At 42.2% G+C, this 5,877-nt stretch overlaps 1 pseudogene; it reads left to right on the forward strand.

Annotated features, from left to right (window-relative positions):
- The first annotated feature begins 3,857 nt into the window (after positions 1-3,857).
- On the forward strand, positions 3,858-5,274 carry LOC115311198 (annotated as a pseudogene).
- The last annotated feature ends 603 nt before the right edge of the window (positions 5,275-5,877 follow it).

Below are 5,877 nucleotides of genomic sequence, written 5' to 3' on the forward strand. Positions count from 1 at the left end.
AACATCCCACATAATGAGGGACTGGCAGCCGTGGAAGAATTCCTTTTCCTTCACCCTTCGTCTCTCGCAGACAGTAGCTGTATTCTGCGATTATTGGAATTAATTTTAGACTGCAATAACTTTATGTTTGATGATGATCATTATTTGCAAATTCAAGGCGCGGCCATGGGGTCGAGAATGTCCCCAAATTACGCTAATATTTTTATGGGCAAGTTTGAGGAGACCTTTGTGTGGACTTACGCCAAGATTCCCGCCATATATCTTCGGTATATTGACGATATATTTATCATTTGGAACGACACTGAAGATGCACTCCTCTCTTTTCTAAGTTACCTCAACGGTTGCCACCGTACAATTAAATTTACCTGTAATTACTCATCAGACTCTATGAACTTTCTCGACGTTAACGTTAAAAAGATGGGAAGCCATTTGATAACGGAGTTGTACAGAAAGCCCACAGACAAACGTCAGGTTCTACGCTATGATAGCTACCACCCGAAATGTCAAAAAAATAATATACCTTACAGCCAATTCCTCCGGTTGCGTAGAATCTGTTCTGAAGAATCGAACTTTAAGGAAAACGTAACGTCCTTGAAGAATACACTATTCAAAAGAAAATATCCTGCTTCTATTCTCGACGACGCCACAAGAAAGGCATCCGCTCTGGAACGTAGCACACTCCTTGAATCCACACGACAGCTTCACTCCAACGAAACAAGGGTTCCGTTGGTTATAAACTACTATTCGAACCTATCAAGCCTGAATTCCATATTGAAGCGCCATTTAAACATCCTACATGCCGACGATAAACTTAAAAAAATATTTCCCGAATCACCATTTGTCACATTTCGTAAGCATCAGAATCTTGGGAGGATGTTATGTCCCTCGTATATAAAAAAACCCAATTCATGCGGTGGTTGTGGTCCTTGCTTCAACACTCCTTGCCAACTTTGCCCGTTCGTTTCGACCGCTGATAAAATTTCGAGCTACGTATCAGATTTCTACGTAAATATTAAACAGCATATCGACTGCAAAACCCCTGACGTGATATATATTATTAACTGCACGCTGTGTAAGAAGCAATACGTAGGAGAAACTAAAAATTCTATGAAAGAGCGATTTTATGGCCATAAGTCTGATATTGTAAATAAAGGACAAACACCAGTAGCTAAACACTTTAACTCCGACGACCACGACATTCATACGCACCTAAAAATTATCATCGTGGAAAGCAGTTTCAAAAATGATATTACACGCAAAAATAAAGAGTCCTTTTATATATCTAAATTTAAAACACTAACCCCGCTTGGTATGAACATTTCAAAAGGAAACTTACATAGGCTGTTGTAGGTTTTTAGTTTTTAGTATACTACAGGCTAACCACCTCCCCCATCGCGGAGGAGAGCGGGGGAGAGCTAAAGCTCTTTGAGGGGAGAGCTAGAAACATTGGGATGTGGGGACGTCGCCCGCTAACTTCCCTCCCCTTTCCGTTTTTTTTTGTTTTTTTTTTGCGGGGAGGTGGGAGGTCGAGTTGGGAGGCGTGTTAAGGAGTATTTCTCGGTATTCTGTTGAGCGGTGCCACCCGCGTGTGACATTTCTGGTGTCCGTTTACACACACTTCGGGCTTATTTATGACCTTCGTTTGCTTCGGCGTTATACTGGCTTGGGCTCACTCGACTTGACCCCTGTATGCTGTTATTTTTCTGGATCTGGAGCTCTAACTCTAACGTGACGGAGGCCGTTGCCTGTGATGTATTTTCATGTATTTTCTTGGTTTCGCTAACGAGTGCCGCGACCATGTTACCCTTAAAACTACCACTTCTCTCTTTTTTCTTTTTTATATGTGTTTTGTTGGAATGTATATTTTTTTCATGCTCAAGTGTTTTTACCTATACTTTTATACATGACTTTTTTCTTTCGCTTTTTCCAATGCTCCTCCTCTCCTTTGGTCTCTCCAAAAAGCGCTTTGCAACTGTATTTTCTGCACACTTGAAGAAGGGAAGTCTCTTCCCGAAACGTCGTGTATTAAAGCCTCTACTGCTGTTCAAACATTTTTCTACGTTCTTAAAAAAAGAAAGAAAAAGAAAACCACACATTCTTCTGCGTACTTATACTGACATGAATGAAAACGGCACCATCATCACTACCTATGACCAAAATGAGTATCAAGAAAAAGAAAAAAAAAAGAGTAGAGGGCTCTTAGTTGCCAGCCCATATGTCTTTTTAAAAAAAAACAAAAAAACCACACTCTCTTTTACTGACATGAATGAAAACAGCACCATCCGCACTGTCTATGACCAAAATCAGTATGAAGAAAAAGAAGAAAAAATAGAGTAGGGGGTTCTGAGTTTCCATCCCATCTGTCTTCTTAAAAAAAGAAAAAAATAAGAAAACCACACATTCTTCTGCGTACTTATACTGACATGAATGAAAACGGATCGAAATGAGTATCAAGAAAAAAAAAAAAAAAGAGTAGGGGGCTCTTAGTTGCCAGCCCATATGTCTTTTAAAAAAAACAAAAAAAAACCACACAGTCTTTTACTGACATGAATGAAAACAGCACCATCCGCACTGTCTATGACCAAAATCAGTATGAAGAAAAAGAAGAAAAAATAGAGTAGGGGTTCTGAGTTTCCATCCCATCTGTCTTCTTAAAAAAAGAAAAAAAAAGAAAACCACACATTCTTCTGCGTACTTATACTGACATGAATGAAAACGGCACCATCATCACTACCTATGACCAAAATGAGTATCAAGAAAAAGAAGAAAAAAAAGAGTAGGGGGCTCTTAGTTGCCAGCCCATATGTCTTTTTAAAAAAAAACAAAAAAAAACACACACTCTTTTACTGACATGAATGAAAACAGCACCATCCGCACTGTCTATGACCAAAATCAGTATGAAGAAAAAGAAGAAAAATAGAGTAGGGGGTTCTGAGTTGCCATCCCATCTGTCTTCTTAAAAAAAGAAAAAAAAAGAAAACCACACATTCTTCTGCGTACTTATACTGACATGAATGAAAACGGCATCATCATCACTACCTATGACCAAAATGAGTATCAAGAAAAAGAAAAAAAAAGAGTAGGGGGCTCTTAGTTGCCAGCCCATATGTCTTCTTAAAAAAAAAAAAAAAACCCACACACTCTTTTACTGACATGAATGAAAACAGCACCATCCGCACTGCCTATGACCAAAATCAGTATGAAGAAAAAGAAGAAAAAATAGAGTAGGGGGTTCTGAGTTTCCATCCCATCTGTCTTCTTAAAAAAAGAAAAAATAAGAAAACCACACATTCTTCTGCGTACTTATACTGGCATGAATGGAAACGGCACCATCATCACTACCTATGACCAAAATGAGAATCAAGAAAAAGAAAAAAAAAGAGTAGGGGGCTCTTAGTTGCCAGCCCATATGTCTTCTTAAAAAAAAACAAAAAAAAACACACACTCTTTTAATGACATGAATGAAAACAGCACCATCCGCACTGCCTGTGACCAAAATCAGTATGAAGAAAAAGAAGAAAAAATAGAGTAGGGGGTTCTGAGTTTCCATCCCATCTGTCTTCTTAAAAAAAGAAAAAATAAAGAAAACCACACATTCTTCTGCGTACTTATACTGACATGAATGAAAACGGCACCATCATCACTACCTATGACCAAAATGAGTATCAAGAAAAAAGAAAAAAAAAGAGTAGGGGGCTCTTAGTTGCCAGCCCATATGTCTTCTTAAAGAGGAGGAAGAAGAATCCTATTTGACTAGGTCGCCATTTTTTCTTCTCTTGTTTGAATTTTTCGACACGTATATTTTAAGACGCCCATTCAAGTCAACCTCGGCCTTTCGAGGCAGGGGTACACCTGGTATGTCCTGTGCCGATGGACATCCCCCAGCCACGACCTCGGATATTACCGAATCAGACCATACCTACAATGGAACACAAGTAAGCCCCCAAACTAAGCGACGTAAGGGAGACGGTGATGATGAGGAGATATCAGTGAACGACCACCCGGAAAAAAATGGAAGAGACGGAAGCCGGAGAGGACTCTGAGTTCACCTTAGTGCAACATCGTCGACAGAGGACGACAGGGGTTCCAGTATTGCTAACGCCCGTGCAGGAGGATAAGCGGTTGCAGCAACCAAACCCGCTGAAATTGTCTGCTGAAGTAGAGACACTGGCTGGCGCGCCCATCGTGAGACATCGTTTCACAGCGAGGGGAGGTCTTTTACTTGATGTCTCAGAAGTACCGACTGTGCATCGACTTCTCAAAGTGCACTCCCTTTGTGGGATCCCGGTACAAGCAACAATACCCAAAGCGTACCTACAAAACTTCGGTCTAATCAAAGGGGTACCAAAGTGGTACACTGATAATGACCTTAACGAATTTCTGGGACCAGCCGGTGTGATCGCCGCTCGTCGGCTCTACCAGCGACGCGAAAATGCCACAGATGTTGCCCAACCGACCGACCGAGTGGTTCTAACATTCCGTCCAAACACCGAGCGACCGGACAAGATCAACCTCGGCTTCACACGGCACGAAGTAACCGAGTACATTGCAGCACCTCCAAGGTGTTTCAACTGCCAGGCCCTCGGCCACATTGCAAAGTACTGCAAGGGGAAAACAAAATGCAAAAGATATGGAGAACCACACTCGTCCAAAGAATGCCCTGGCACACTTCCCACCAAATGTGCGAACTGTCTCGGTGACCATCCTGCTTCTTATGCAAATTGCAAGGTACGCCTGGCAGCACTTACAAGGAAAAAATCTTTCATTCACGGACCAAAGCTTGTTGAAACACAACGTGAACTACCTGTAGCACAAGAAGAATATCCTGCGCTCCAAAAAGAAACAACGCACGCAGATCGTTCCCATGCGCAAGCAGGACGAAAAAATCAACCTAAGAAGGACTCGCCAAAAAGAGCTGCATCGAGGTCAATGAATATTTCTTCTAAAGGTTCTCCAACCACTGATAAAGAAAACTCAGGAAAGTCAGATGCGAAGAAGGACCAACAAGAAATGACCCAGACTAGACCAAATAGAAACCTTGCATACAGTGATGTACTTTCTGGTCGACGTGTGTCTGAGGAGCCAGCGCAAGAATCAGCCACATCCGCCGATAGCTTAATAGGCTTCATCTTCTCTGCACTGCGGAGTGCCATTGCACAAATGCCACCAAGCACGTTGAAGACAATTTTACAAGGAATGATGCTCTTTGAGACAGCTATCGTCGGAATCGTGAAAAATTCTCAACACAGCGATGCCTGAGAGCAACGCTGCAGGATCCCCTGTGCGCGTGCCGGTAGCGCCGGGTCGTATCAAGATGCTTCCATCGATTATCCAGTGGAATGTTAATACTCTCCGACCTCGACTTTCCGAACTTCGTCGCCGCCTCCTGGAGCTTCAACCAAATGTTCTTGCTCTTCAAGAAACGTATGTGCGACCAGGACCTCATCGATTATCCCCATACGTCCAATATCACAGTAAGACACCGCACCTCGACGGGAAGTCTAGGGCATCTATATTCGTGCAGAATCACCTCAAACAAATGGAAATCGACCTTAGCGACTTGAACACTCTATACAGTGAGCATACAGCCGTAACAATAAGAATGGACAAGCGTGATATTACTGTTGTCTCAAGCTACATACGTCCTCACCAACCATGGGACCCCGATGAAATGAGAAAGATCAGAAAACGCTGTCCTGGGCCAATTATATGGTGCGGAGATTTTAATGCGAACCACCCTGTTTGGGGAAGTGACACAACCACACAAAGGGGAAATGCGCTCATTGATGTAACAAAAGATCTAGGCTTAAGATGCCTCAACAACGGATCGCCAACATTCATTCGTGCTCTTCTTAAAACAGACAGCGTTCTCGATCT

The sequence above is a fragment of the Ixodes scapularis genome, unplaced genomic scaffold (assembly GCF_016920785.2).
Source record: "Ixodes scapularis isolate PalLabHiFi unplaced genomic scaffold, ASM1692078v2 ptg000045l_1__unscaffolded, whole genome shotgun sequence".
Lineage (NCBI taxonomy): Eukaryota > Metazoa > Arthropoda > Arachnida > Ixodida > Ixodidae > Ixodes > Ixodes scapularis.